This window comes from Myxine glutinosa, chromosome 6 (genome assembly GCF_964187855.1).
Source record: "Myxine glutinosa chromosome 6, kmMyxGlut1.1, whole genome shotgun sequence".
Classification (NCBI taxonomy): domain Eukaryota; kingdom Metazoa; phylum Chordata; class Myxini; order Myxiniformes; family Myxinidae; genus Myxine; species Myxine glutinosa.
Window position 1 is genome coordinate 30,699,013 of NC_136266.1, and position 16,004 is coordinate 30,715,016.

The window sequence follows — 16,004 nt, forward strand, 5'->3', positions numbered from 1 at the left end:
AAAAGGAGGATTTCTTGTCAAATGAAGCAAACAAGCAGGCAATTATCCAGCTCATCATGGAACGATTGTGACAGAGGGGCTCCGAGGTGATTCAAGCTGAAGGAGATGCCGATGTTGAGATCGCAAAAGCAGCCATCACAAAGTCTGCTTTCAAGTCTACCACACTCGTTGGAGAAGACACCGATCTCCTCCTACTGTTGCTCTACTACGCTGAGACAACAAACTGCACTGAATAAGCCACAGGATTTCCTGATTTCCGCTCGGACAAGGTAAAATCAAATGTCTATAATATCAAGGTTCTTAAGAATATACTTGGAGAAGCAGTCTGTAGTGATCTATTGCTCATTCATGCGTTCACCGGATGCGACTCAACGTCCAGAGTATTTGGGATCGGAAAGAAATCGGGGTTCCAAAGAATCAGCAAGAAAGAAAAGGAAATGAAAGACTCTTCGAAAGTGTTCTGCTCACCAAAGCAAAGTCAGGATGCTGTGGAAACCAGTGGCTGCAGGGCAATGGTGGCACTGTTCAATGCAAATCAGAATGACTCCCTGGCATCTATCAGGTACAATATGCTCTGCAAGAAAGTTGCGAGAGCTAAGGCTTTTGTCATGCCTGAAAGACTGCCCCCAACATCCTCAGCATGTAAATTTCACTCCCTGCGGGCGTATTACCAGGTTATGGAGTGGATTGGCCGCAGTGATGAAATGGAGCCGTCCGAATGGGGATGGAGGGTAGAAGGGGGAAAACTCATTCCAGTGATGACAGACAAAAGACCTGCTCCAGATGTACTTCTTCAGATGATTCACTGCAACTGTTCAGGAGGGTGCAAAACCCTAAGGTGTACCTGCAGAAAGCATGGGCTCGAATGCACCAGTGCATGTGGGCCTTGCCAAGATGGCAATTGTGACAATATGACAAATGAACCAGTGACAGAAGAGGATGATGAACAAGACGGCATCTGAGAAGCCGTAATGTTGGATATTACACATTATGACATCGGTAGTGAGTAATACTAGAGTGTTCCCTTGATTAGGTCACTGATGACGTCATAGATGACGTCGTGACATCATTGCAAATGCGACATTCATTCCAGAAAGTACTGTTATTTGAAAAACATTGGTGAAAAGAACATTTGTTCAAACATCAGATTTGCAATTTGAATTTTGTTATGGTTATCGGTCAGATTTTTGACGTTTTTCTGCCGGCGGCCATTTTGTTGTTTGACGTCATTTTTGGAGACTTTCTCGTGCGCAGAAATTGTCCAACTTTTGATATGTTGTTCTCCACATCAAATACTACAAGAAAATGTCATAAAACGTTTTTTTGCAATTATTTTGGGGTTACGTGGTATATTGACTCTACTATACTATATTTGAACTTTCAAAAAAGAGGACACTACAGAGACTCCGAAAAAGGGGGACTCTTAGGTATTGAGTAATCATATCGGAAGTCTCATTAGATAAGTCAAATTCCGGGCCTCGATTAATTTTGACTGCAAATCGCCGTTGTTCCAGTCGAAATACTGAATATTCTGGGAATATTGTGCTTGTCCGAGGTCACATAAGAGTGTAAACCAATAACACCTTTATTTGTCATAGAGACATACGTACCAGCTCAAATTACAAAGCACTCAGATTTCTAATCTTCTCGACCACTTCAAACTGGAATTTTGTCTTTAGTTCTGCAGTGAATTTACACTTTAGTATTGGCATTGTGTTTGGGAGTAGTAAAATAAAATATCAAATAAAGAGCTCTTGAAGAAAATCAAACAAGTGTGTACAGTATGGATTCAAAAAAGACACTGACTCGTGGACTGAGCATGCAGCTCGACACTCACACACTCACACTCACACTCTCACACACACACTCTCTCTCTCTCTCTCATTCACTGTGAGGATGGACAGGAAGTGGATGCATGAGTCCCGAACATGTCCATTATGCCATGACGGAGTAGTACAGACATGTACCAAACTATCCTGGTCCAAACATTACACAACTGCATTTTATCACAGTAAGAAAATGTACAAAAATGGTTTAACCATTTAAATAAGGTAAAATAGTATCCCAAATCGTATCCTTTTTAAAATGCAAAAGCAAAAAAATGGCAAAATCCCAGACATTTTTAGATACAGTATTTAAAAAACCTGGCCAAACGGAGATTTAAGGACCAAAAAGGAGGACATGTCCGGGGAAAAACCGGACATGTACAGGGAGAAAAATGTTGCTAGTTACCAAAACATAATAACACATTGAAAAAAAAAAGGTTAAAAATTTGGTATTTCTTGCACGATTGTGAGCATTTTGTTCACAGACCCTATTGAATAATATACATTAGATGGATCCGTGCATTGACTCCTCTTTATATTGTAGCGGTTCCCGCTGAATGTACACAATCACCTTGCACCTGCCAGGACGCGGCCAGGGCGCGATCGCCATGCCGGGCTCGTTCGGACGGGCCCAGACGCGCCTCTCCTGGGCATGCCCGGACTCGCTGTTCCCGGGCACGCCCGAACCTCCCGGGCACGCCCGGTCTCGTCTTTCCCGGGCATGCCCGTTCTCGCCTTTCCAGGGCTCGCCCAGAGCGCCCGGGCACGCCCAGCCTCGACTTGCCAGGCCGCGTCCAGGACGCCCGGGCATGTCCAGACTCGCCTTTCCAGGACTCGCCCAGAGCGTCCGGGCATGCCCGCTCTCGCCTTTCCAGGGCTCGCCCAGAGCGCTCGGGCACGCCCAGCCTCGACTTGCCAGGCCGCCCGGGCATGTCCAGACTCGCCTTGTCAGGACTCGCCCTTGACACCCGGGCATGCCCGGTCTCGGTTTTCCCGGGCAAACGCCCGGGCATAAATGTGTATATATATTGCTGCCCGATAAACGGGCTTGTCAGAATACCTGAGCTGTTTTGTTTCAAAAAAGCAACTCGGACGAATTCCGTCTTTGGTCGCGTCAATTCTTTCGACTCGCGTTGGAGCGCAGCTCCTTCAATATTATGAATAGATGAGACCTTCAAGGGACACAACTTCCGAAGATGCACATACGCACATACAAGGGTGAGTTAAAACGTTTTTCCCTTATCAAAAAGTTTCAGAGCCAATAACATAACTTATATTCCGAAAAGAAGAAAAAAATGTGACACTGGCTGAAAACTGCTTAGATAAGGACGAACATCTGTCGAGTTTCTCTGATGCAGGACTGTTGCTTCATGTTCGTGGGGAAAAAACCTTTTGAGCCTCCTTGGAGCACCATTTGCACTTTTTGAATGATTTGAACATTTAAAAATTCAGATACTCCAGGTTCTCTCAATTGACAAAAAAAAAAAAAAAAAAAAAACACCTTTAGAGGCCATTTTTCCCCGCAAGCGGGGGTTGGCCTTTTTCGGGAACTGTGGTTGTTGTTGTTTTTCGGTCCCCTTTTTGAAGCAATGTTTTACGGCCGGATGCCCTTCCTGACGCCAACCCTTTTTGCCGCCTTTAACGACAAGCAGGGAATTACCAGTGAACTGGTACTCAAAATGACAAATTGACAATTGACAACAAATTGACAATCTCTCAATTGACAAATACCACAAAATCATTTTTGTCACTCCGATTAGCTGGATCATTGAAATCTTTTTTTTTTTTTGCCTCCACCACCAAAGGTGGATGGAGGTTAGGTTTTCACCCCTGTCTATCTTTTTGTCTGCCTGTGAGCAGGATATCTCAAAAAGTTATGGATGGATTCGGACGAATTTTTGTGGACAGGTTGGTGTGAGACAAGGACGAATTGAGTAGACTTTGATGAAGATCCGAATACGATAAAAAATTTTAATCATCGAAGATTCTAAGTGATTCTTCACCAGTAGGGGATAGGGCCAAAAACGATACGTATGACGATATTTCAAAAGGTCATGGATGGATTGTGACAAAACTTGGTGGATAAGTTGGGTAGGTGACAAAAATAATTTGATTAGACTTTCGTTGAGGTCTGGATGCAGATCTAGCTTATCAGTGGGATCCAAAACGTAAGCATCATATAAGGTCATACCAAATAGTTTAAAAATGGTATGTGCTGCTTACTTGCTCGACATTCAGCATTTAAAAATATAGAATGTGGACAGTCCCCACCGGTTGGCATCCATGGGGAGGAGGAAATTCCTCCTGAGGAAATGCCCCACTGAGTTTGGTGAGAAAAGCGGCGCCATTGTTGTGACGTCGCTGGTACCCAGAGTATCCCAGGAAGTGATGTCACTCCCCTAAGTTCAGTGGCTGTGTTAATGTGTTAAATGTTTGTCTCATCAGTATGATTGTGTGTGTGTGTGTGTGTGTGTGTGTGTATGTTTTTGTGTGTGTTTGTTTGTGTGTCAGCTCTATTCCGAACCTTAGACCTTGTATAAAAAACTATTCAGTCTGACGTAAGTATGTGCTCTAACAAGGGTCATTCTAGTTTTTCATGCCATCCACTCAACTTGCATTTTTTACAATTCCAATTACAAGGCCGCTGAATAAAATACATAATACAGCCAATTTGATAATGCACCCTGTTAAAATCTTTTTTTGATTTCCAAACTCCAAGCTGCTCTTTTGGTACAGTGGATGCAGCATCATGAATTTGGAGAATTTACATTTCACAAAGTCAAAATAAGCGTGTGTTCCACGTTTAATAATAATTTTTTTTTTTTTACAGAAGTGAGGCTCATGGAAGAGCAAGGTAGATCTGGCAATGGGACAAAACCAAGAAAATGAACAAACAGAATGGATATGAATGAATGATCGTTTCAAGGCCATTTTCCCCGCTAGAGCGGGGGTTAGCCTTGCGGGCCCCATGACAATCATGGTTCCCTGTTTGAGGCAATGTTTTTTTATGGCCGGATGCCCTTCCTGACGCCAACCCTTGGTCACGCTCTTACGATGCGCAGGGATACGGTGTACCTATTCTAAATCGGGGTACACACCGTGATCATTCATCCCAGCAAGCTGGTACTCAATTTGCCGACCTCGGAAGGATGACAGGCTGAGTCAACCCCCCTGGCGTTAATTCAGCGATCGATCAGGATTCGAACCCAGGATCCTAGGATCCCAAGCCGGCACCCTAACCGCTAAGCCAACACCAGGCATGGCAGGTTGAGGCAGTCTGCCTGGATTTTGGAAATTTAAAAGGGAGGGTGGATACTGGAAGAATGCAGTTAGCTAGGAAGCGTCAAAGAATTGAGGGAGCAGAGGGAGCAATGTCGGAGAGGAAGTGGAAAATAAATCGAAACCACTAACCTGCCTGCGATGTGAAAGCAACAGACCTTGGGCTAAAACCTCATCATGGGAGATTCCAATAATTTTGCGAGCTTTAAATTCCATGAAATCCACGAGAGACAGATGTGATGCTGAGGCTCCATCCCTGAGCAGAGAGCATTACTCCATTGAACTTATGGACAAAGGACTTGTCGACTGTAGGTAGCTCTGATTTCACAAGGAAATACTTGGATCGACGGAGGATGCCCAGTCTTCTACAGCTGCCTTTTGAGGCCATATTTTCAATGTGGTCGGCCCAGGAAAGATCATGGCTGATGGTGGGGCCTAGAAGTTCATCCAGTGTATGAACAAGGAAATAGATAGGTGGGTTCGTTTGACGATCATTCTGGGGCAACAGTGTGAGACTGAGATTTTTCAGGATTGAAAGACATGTTCCATTTATCACACCATTGTCTAATAATTTCCAGATCAGCAAAGAAAGAGAGAGAGAGGCAGCTGCTGTGGACCTAGCAGAGGGATGGAGGGGGTAATGTATGACACAATGTGGAGTCATCTGCCAAAAAGAAGAGAGGGTCCTCTAAAGCATTTTATACATGAGAAAAAGGACTCGGCCCAAAACAGATTTTGTTGTTTTATGTTCCAGTACCGGTAGTTCTGCTGTGTTGTAAAATTATATTACAAACCTTGATTGATTCTTGAAGATCTTGAGTAGTATACAATGCAACAACCCTCTCAGGTGTTTAATTTTGTTTTATAGATTCCCATCTAATATGGATGAATTTGAAAACAAAGAATCTCAGGAAGTGAAAACTACTGTTTCTGGCCAAGGCGGTGCAGCGCAGTCAATTAATGGTGAAGAGCCAGAAATAAGACGCTCAGTAGTTGCTCTTTTAGCACCTTTCACAATGATGATGTACATTAGCCAATGGCACATCCCGGATGTTCAATCCAAAGTGTATCTTTAGAGTTTTGAGGCACACAAATGAACCTGTGCTTGTATTGTATCACATACACATCTCAGGACAAGGATATTGGGAGATACCAGTGTACTTTAACAAATTGTATATATTAAACTGGGATCTCCATGTCATGAGCTTTGTGCTTAGGCCCAGAGACAGGGCAAGTATGAAAATATTTAGATGCACAATTCCGAAGAGGTGAGCAATGGTCTCCTGGTCTGAAGAAATTGTGGCCCAGAGGAGCGGAGGTCGTGAGATAGAAAAGAGGGTAGGGAAGGTGAGGGAGAGAAGGGGGAAGGAAATTAAGTTTGAGTATGTAGTACATATATGACCTCCTAATATATGCAGAGCCTCAGATATGGAATCAACTTGTCAGAAAGATTTAGAAAAACTGGACAAAACGGATAATTGCTTTTGTCATTACTTGCGAACATGATTTCAGAGCCTTAACAAGAAGATGAGGAGGGAGTAGTTATTCAAAGGAGAAAAAAAGCAACAGAAGACTCGTAATTATGCAGACAAGTTATCCCAACATGTTACACATCAAGGCAGCAACATCTACAACCTGCAGGAATAGTTCCAATTAGAATCGATGTTTAAAAAAAAAAAGATAAACTAAGTACAGTTGTTGTGACAGAAAGAGGGCGAATGAATTTCTCAAACATCATCAAGAGATTCCAAAGCTTTTTTATTTTTATTTTGGAAAAAGTAAGTACGACGGCTCATCTACAAAATGGTGCTATTTTGACTCTTCTTTGATATATCATGTGTATATGTACTAGCGGGGGTTACCAGGCTCTGCCGATGTGGCATGGGGGTGAGGGGGAAGGGAAACCTGGTGCTGCCCGGCTGGGTGAGCTTTTCCCAGTGGTGGGTTCGGGACGTGTTGGACATTGAAAAACTATAGAGTCATTGGCTTACCTTTTGCTTGCAGACCGGTGGTACCACTGCCTGATCCCACATCCAAATATACACTTTATAGCGGCCTTTGGTGGCCACTAAATGACGAACATCAAGGCGAACATGTGGTAGGATGGTAGGTTAAAACCTTGTCCAGATTCTGAAGTACATACAACCAAAATGTTGGGCCTCTTGGTGCTACGGTTCAGCCGTGAAAGATTAACGTACAAACACATAAACATATAAACACACAAACATTTGAAATATATACATATGTCATATGTACATACCATCAGTGGTATGTACATATGCGACTTCATACCATCAGTGGGGAACCGCCAGTAAGGTATCCCATACCATATGGGGTATTGAGTGCAGATTGATGAGGGTAAAAATGAATTTAAACGATTTCAGCATAAAGCTACAACAAAACAAAATGTGAAAAAAGTGAAGGGGTCTGAATACTTTCTAAATGCACTGTATATATCTATCTATATATTTATATATATATACACAGTCATGTGAAAAAGTAAGTACACCCCATGTAAAGTTTTGACTTTTTCAGCATATTTCAACATACAGCTATTTGATCTTCATTTCAACAATATTGATAGATAAAGGTGATATACAACAACAACAACATGCATTTTAAGGCCATTTTCCCTGCTAGAGCGGGGGTTAGCCTTGCGGTCCCCATGACAATCTTCTCCATTTTGCCATATTTTCTGCATCTCTCCTTGTTAACCCCCTTGCCCGCATTTCTTCTTCCACCATCTTTAGCCAAGTCTTTCTCGGTCTTCCCCGTCCTCTACTTCCTTCTACATTCATTTCTATCACTCTTCTCAACCAGTCACTTTCATCCTTCCTCAACACATGACCAAACCATCTCAACCTGTTCCTCTTCACAGCATCAATCACAGGCTCCATTCCCATCATCTTTCACAATTCATAATTTGTCTTCCTCTCTCTCAACGATACTCCGCACATCCGTCGAACCATTCGCATATCCACCCTTTCCAACCTGTGTTGCTGCTCTATGTTCATTACCCATGTCTTGCTCCCATAAATCATAACACTTCTCACACATGCAGCATACACCTTTCCCTTCAGCTTCAACGACACTCCCCTCATCATCAGCACGCTACTCAGTTCCCGAAACTTCTTCCATGCACATCTCACTCTAGCAACCGTTGCCGAGTCTGATCCACCGTCTCCATTCAGCATGTCTCCGAGGTAGCAAAATGTTTTCACACCTTCCAGCTTCACGCCGTCTCCAAGATCCAACTCAACATTTCCTCCATCTGCAGCTCCCTCTGTGCACACCTTACATTTGAATGTAGCTGCCACACTGGTTAATGACCCTCTCAGACCACTACATTTTTGATGAACCCACTCAGCGCACATTGTACATTGAATGGAGTTCACTCCGACACCCTTCCTACACACAGCACATGGCCACTTCCCAGTTCTTTCCACCTCACCACATGCTTTACCACTTGCCATCACCTTCGTCTTTCCGATATTCACCTTCAGACCTTTTGTCTCCATACATTACTTCCACTTGTTATATATTATAAGGTGATATAATATAACAAATATCATGAAACATTTACATATTGTAGTCCATTGTATCATTTAAATAAACATAAATGCAAATTTCGCATGTGGAAAAAGTAAGTACACCCCGACATTTATCACTAATTAAAATACCTAAAATCAGAATCAGGTGCACCAGCTCAGGTGCAAATGATTAGAACATCGTTAGAGAGGATCTTAGAGGAACCTGTCTTATTTACACCTCAGACATTTAGTTTGGTTTGCTCTTTGTTGTTGAAGTATGTGGCGTCACCATGCCTAGATCAAAAGAGCTCTCTGAGGCCTTCAGAAAAAGGTTATAGATGCCTACGAGTCTGGGAAGGGATTTAAAAAGATCTCCAAACAATTTCAAATCAATCATTCGACTGTCCAGAAGATCATCTACAAGTGGAGAAGATTCCAAATAACTGCCAACTTGTTCAGGCCAGGCCGCCCCAGCAAGTTCAGCCCGAGAGCAGACTGCAAGATGACTGCAAGAAGTCTCTAAGAACCCCAGAATTTCATCACAGGACCTACAGGTAGCTCTTGCCAGTGTTGATGTCAAAGTGCACGAGTCTACCATTAGAAAGAGTCTGCACAAATTTGATCTACATGGGAGGTGTGCCATGAGGACACCTTTGCTGTCCAGAAAGAACATCAGAGGCAAGACTAAAGTTTGCCAATGAACACCTCGGCAAAGACCAGCACTTCTGGAACAATGTGCTCTGGACAGATGAGTCAAAGGTAGAGGTATTTGGCCACAGTACCAGAAGACATGTTTGGCGAAAACCAAAGACAGCATTTGACCACAAGAACCTGATACCAACTGTAAAGCATGGTGGTGGAAATATTATGGTTTGGGGCAGCTTTGCTGCATCAGGGCCTGGGCAGCTCACCATCATAGAATCCACTATGAATTCTTTATTGTACCAGAGGGTGCTTGAGGATAATGTGAGGCCATCTGTCGGAAAGTTGAAGCTCAACCGAAGGTGGACCTTGCAGCATGACAATGACCCTAAACATACCGGTAAATCCACCAAGGAATGGCTGAAAAGAAAGAAATGGAGGGTTCTGGAATGGCCAAGTCAAAGCCCGGATCTAAATCCCATCGAGATGTTGTGGGGGATTTGAAACGAGCTGTGCACGCAAGAAACCCCTCAAACATCGCACAGCTGAAAGAATTCTGCATGGAGGAGTGGGCAAAAATTTCTCCCAGTCGATGTCAGAGACTGGTAGACAGTTATAAGAAACGCCTACTTGAGGTTGTTTCTGCCAAAGGGGGCAATACCACCTATTAGAGCCAAGGGTGTACTTACTTTTTCCACTTGCGAAATTTGCATTTATGTTTATTTAAATGATCCAATGGACTACAAAATGTAAATGTTTCATGATATTTGTTATATTATATCACCTTTATCTATCAATATTGTTGAAATGAAGATCAAATAGCTGTATGTTGAAATATGTGGAAAAAGTCAAAACTTTACATGGGGTGTGCTTACTTTTTCACGTGACTGTATATATATATATATATAAATAAATATAAAATACCTTGTTTCCTCTTTCTGACCCTCTCTGGGTTACCTCCCACCATCCTTTCTTTTTCCTCTCAACTACACCCACTCCCCCAAGCAAACATAAAATGTAGATGGCCTCGAGGACTAGTACCATTACCACAAATTTCCTGCCAATTTTAAATAAAAATGCTATGTGGTGAAGTAAATTGAAGATAGAGATTCAAGGCAAGTGTATCAACTCCAATTATGGTATCAATCCAAAACCTTTACGATTCCCCTAAATCTGTGAACATTCTAACATCCTCAGCATCAGATGGCTCTGACTATTTTCTTGATCTTATCCTGGAAATAAACTATCGTCAGCAACATTCCTTTCCCCGTTGTCCTTCCAATAATCTGATATCACATTCCTTGCTGTTTTACAACTTTATAACTGCAAAAAAAATGAACCGTGCTAAACCAAAATACAGCTTACAAATGTCCTTTCAAATTGATAACATTTGTCAAACTTAGCGTCCAATGACTGCAACTTCTTGGCGATTTTGTTTTATTTTCAAAAGATCTGATCACATCATGAACTAGATATATTTTTCTCCTTGCTTAAATGTCTCTTCGTTTTCTTCAGTATATACTTTCATGTTTGTCATTTTAACTTGTGTCATGAAACATGGTGGAACCTCTTTTAACAGCGATATAAGGCTCAGGGACATGAAGCTTGTACGCATCTCATATGATGAGGAGGTTACAAGATATCTGTAGTTTCACGCGGATTACAAGGACATTAGCAGCTAGACAAAATACAAATTAACATGATAAATGGAATTTGAACGTAGAATCCTTGTATTAGGAGGCAAGGGCCCTCCCTCAGTTGGGAACACATAAAAAGAGCAAACAGGAAATGTGTTTAAAAAGAAAACAAGCTCTTTGACATGAGCTTGCTTATTGCTCTGAAATAATAAAAAGTTTGAAATATTGAAGATTGGCATTATAAAATCATTTTTATTTCTGAACAAAATAACATTCAGAAACATAATAAATTCCTCTTTCTGTGCAATGATTGACTAATAACAATAGGCAACATGCTTACGAGAGAAAACAAGTAATCAGATTATATATGGGGTTTGCTGAAAACAATATACAAAAGAGAATCACAGACATTCTAAAACGGATGATGTATATCTCCCCTGCACCCCTCCATCCACTCCTACTCCTGTAAAACCAAAAGGAAAACACTGGAACAACTTTACCTGCTTTGACCTGAAGGGTTTGTGGCAAGTCTTGTCGGGGTTGGTTAAAATATTGTTATGTTTAGGGTGGTAGATAAAAGAATACCGTAGGAGAGGTAGAATTGTATAGGATATAGCATGGACCGGGTAATGTGTCGGAGCATTTTGATGTAATAAGCAGGGAGAATGTAGCTTAAGGTTGTTTAAATGTGCATCATACGAGGGATGATGGCGTGCTAATTAGTAATAGGGCTTAAGGATAGTTTTCCCCAGTGCGTGCCTTCCCTCTGTAGCCAACCCTCAAATTACAATAACTGCCGGAAAAAGCCAAGCAGGAGTCAGCCGAAATGGACTCGCCCCCAATGGACCGAATAAGACAAAAGCACTGCCCGTAAGAGGCGGAGAATCAGGGGGCGGAGAAGAAGGCTGGCAGGCCATGCCCCCAGTGACGCGATTGGCTCTCGAGAGTGAGAAAGAGGAGTGCACGTCTTCTGCTCGAACAAGGTTTTAGCCATTTTGCGCGCTTGGTCTGCTTCATCGAAAAGAAGCTCGTCTTTTTGTACGCCGAGAGAGAGAGAGAGGTGTTTTGCTGTACCGGCGTGAGGAGGTTTTGGCGATTGTGGTGCTCTTTGGGGGAGATGGGGGCCACGTTGTGCTCACCAGGCCAGGGAACCTAAAAGAAGACCGTCTTCACCACTCACCCCACGACTCTGGGCGCCTTCTACGCGCGGGTTTTCATTAGCCGTCACCATCTTGTGCACTCCGGCGTGGGAGGAATTGGACGTGACTATCACCACCACTCTCTCTGAAAAGACCCTTTGGAGACAGCTAAGTGCCGGAGAGGGAACATTATATTTTATTTTATCTTTCCCCTGTGTGTGTGGTTGAGTCAGTGAGTGGAGGAGTCTCAAAATAGAATTTAGTTTTATCTCAACCTTTATTTCCGTCCTCGTTTCATTTTCATTAAATCAATTGTGTTGCATTTTATTGTCGTGTTTACTAGTTGTGCTTTCGGAATAAACCCGTGTTTTTTTCGTTCAGTTAAACATCTCGCATCTCCTTCCATCCTGCGCATGCCAAAAATAACCGCAATCTTTTTGGAAGTTTCCTCGGGAGTTAAGGCTGGTTCGGCTATCCGTTCCCCGGTGATCCTAATCGCCGAGGGACGCGACAATATAAAAGCTCCGCAGGCCAAAACCGTTAATATTGTGATCAATTCTGACCTTTGACCTCTGGAATTGAAAGGAAGACAACAAACCAATATGTGCATGTGTTTTAATCTGCAGGAGCTGTTGCAAGGTACGTTTTTGCAGGTCTTGTCCACATTGGTTAATAAAATAAAAGCTTGGCAATGAAAAAAACTTTAATTTCATGTTTCAATTTTGACACCTGTATAATCAAAAAGAAGATACGAGACCAATGTCTGTCTAATTTCGGCTGTAGAGGCTTTCGTACTGTATTTTTTGTGCTAATAACTTAATTGTCTGGATGGGTTGAAATTAAAAAAAACACTAGAGTAAAGTCGATGGCATGCCATCACAAATCCCCCGCTTCCCATCTAAAGCAAAGTTGAAAGATGGCAAAAGGTTCCAAAAGGTTAAAGGTATGATCCAATATCAAATTTTGAGTTAAATATATTTTCCCCATTTTGACCACTTCGATCCTAAGTCCCCATACCCTGAGGCATGAACAGAGGGTCAAATACAAAAAAAATCGCAACATATTTCTTGTGCCGCCTAATGTTGATTGCATTTACAAAGTTTCATTGAAAAATGTTTTAAAATGTGCCCGTAATTAAATTTATCAGTATTTGACCGTTTCACCCCACCCCAGGGGGCGGGGCCAAAATGACTGCTCTTGCACCTTTGTGCCATGTGGTGATCATAACTACCAAGTTTGAAGAATTTCTGCCCACCCATTTATGAGGTGATAGGGTGAAAAACGGACACAGAAGGAGTCAATTACAAAGCACCTGAAAATGCAAAGCCCATCCACGTGTCAGTTTGTAATCAGACATCTTATTCTCCTTCTTCTTCCGTATGGTCAAAATAACGAAAACAGTAAAAAAAATAAAAAAATGATGATTTTATGCAGCCTTGACCTTTGAGCTTTAGATTAAAAAAAAAAATCAGCTTCTAGATTTTGATCGGTGAACCAATTCTGTGACATGCAAATTCTTAAAATTTCAGGTCAATCGGGTGAAAATTGGCAATTGTATGCAACCTTGACCTTTTTATCTCGAAAACAATCAGCTTCTAGCTTTTGATTGGTGAACCAATTCAGTGACCCAATATGCAAATTCTTAAAATTTCAGGTCAATCGGATCAAAATGGATGATTTTATGTGATGCTGACCTTTGACCTATTGACCAAATTATTAATTTGCCTTCTTCATATTATCATAATAAAACTTTGTTGAAAATTTGATGAGAAAACTCGAATAGTAAATTTACATTTCAGGTCAATTGGATGAAAATTGATGATTTTGTGTGATGCTGACCTTTGACCTTTTGACAAAATTATTAATTTGACTTTTTTGTATTATCATTATAAAGCTTTGGTTGAAAATTTGATGACAATAGTTGAAATGGTAAAAAGGTTACGGCCTGGATGGACGAACGGACGGACACACACACACACACACACACACGCACACGCACACGCACACGCGTGCGCGCGCGATTGTAAAACCCCGTCTCATGCACTAATTACAATTACAATTTTTCTCAAAAAGTGTGGGGATAATAAATGCTGCGACAAACGTTATTTCACATTAGTCAGGTTCACTATGTCAATAAATTATATTTCGTTCAAAATCATGGTAGATTAGCAAACCTATACATTTTTGGAAAGGTTATAGCATAAGGAAACTAAAAATCAATGTTTACATTTGGAGAGATACCTGTATGGCGGCCATTTTGGATTTTCAAAATGGCCACTGTAAAATACATATTTTGTTCTATTTCTGCCTCTAATTACCCTAAAAACTTTTTAAAATATACTAAACCTATATTTTCAGGGACAAGGAATCCAATGAAAGTATCAAATTAGTGCTATGGGGAATGGTAAGACACGAATCAAAGGTTTTGAATTGCAAAATACTGTCTTTATATTCGCGATAAGTTGCATAATCGAATACATGTTATCATTTTGTACAGGCAGTTAATAACATCAAAATGTGTCACAATAATTCATATCACCAAACATACACAGGCAGTCAGCAAAATCATATATACACATGCAGTCAGTATAACTTCACATCTACACAGGCAGTCAATGACAAAATATACACAGGCAGTCAATGGCATCAAACATACACGATTACAGAATATGCCATTTAGAGTTCGTCATCACTGTCCTGTGTGTCGTATCCGACAATATAGTCCGCATCGTTTTCACAGTCCGTTCCACACAAGCAAAGGTCGGTCAAAAAACACAAAGGCCAAAAGGTCGGTCGGCCAAATGATTGGCAAATCGAATTGGTCGAATGGTCGATCGAATCGAATTCGATGAATCGAATCGAATCGATCGAATTGGTCGAATGGTCGAACGAAACGATTGGTCGAATGGTCGAATTGGTCGAATGGAATTGGTCGAATGGTCGATCGAATCGAATTCGATGAATCGAATCGAATCGATCGAATTGGTCGAATGGTCGAACGAAACGATTGGTCGAATGGTCGAATTGGTCGAATGGAATTGGTCGATTGGTCGAATTGGTCGAATCGAATTGGTCGGAATTGGCAAATGTAAACATTGATTTTCAGATTTTCCATGTAATAACGTTTCCAAAAATGTATAGGTTTGCTAATCTACCATGATTTTGAACGAAAAAACATAGTGAACCTGGCTACATCCAAAGTTGCCATTTGACCCCTTGTGGAATCGATAGAAAAGCCGAGGCTGTGGGTAAAGCATAATTTTCTCAATTAATGTCTGGGCTGGTTAAAATGTAGAGGCGTCGCAAAGTAGAAACCTTAATTCTGGGACCGATTTTGAACTTGGACCCCCTGTATCGTCCAGAAACAACTAATCTGAGATTCTTATATCCAGCTTTAGGAGCTGCTCGAAAGAATTTGTTGCAACCCTCATTCTTAACAACACAAATACAAGGTAATGTGGGATTTTTAGTTTTCCACTTTTAACCTCTCAAAATTGGAATAAGGCCGAAATTGAAAAAAAACAAACAATTTAAAACAGGTGGTCTGGGTGTATTAGGCCAAGGTATGAGTACCTCAACACCAAATGTGAAGAGGATTCACTCAGAAAATAAGGAATGTACTTGTGTAATATTAGTCAGGTTCACTATGTTAACAAATATAATTTCGTTCAAAATTTTGGTAGATTAGCAAAACTATACATTTTTGGAATATTCAGAGCATGAGGAATCCAAAAATTAATGTTTACATTTGCGTAGACACCTTTGCGAAAATGACACTCAGGACAGTGATGAAGATAGTCAGGTTCACTATGTTAACAAATATAATTTCGTTCAAAATTTTGGGATTAGCAAACCTGTACATTTTTGGAATCTTCAGAGCATGGAGAATCTGAAAATCAATGTTGGCATTTGCACAGACACTTGCATGGCCGCCATTTTGGATTTTGAAAA

General features: G+C 41.4%; 1 protein-coding gene across 1 annotated transcript in view; it reads right to left on the reverse strand.

The window, feature by feature from the left end:
* LOC137429679 (teashirt homolog 3) overlaps positions 1-16,004 on the reverse strand; it is a 337,996-nt gene that overhangs the window by 109,120 nt on the left and 212,872 nt on the right. The gene's annotated exons all lie outside the window — the stretch shown is intronic.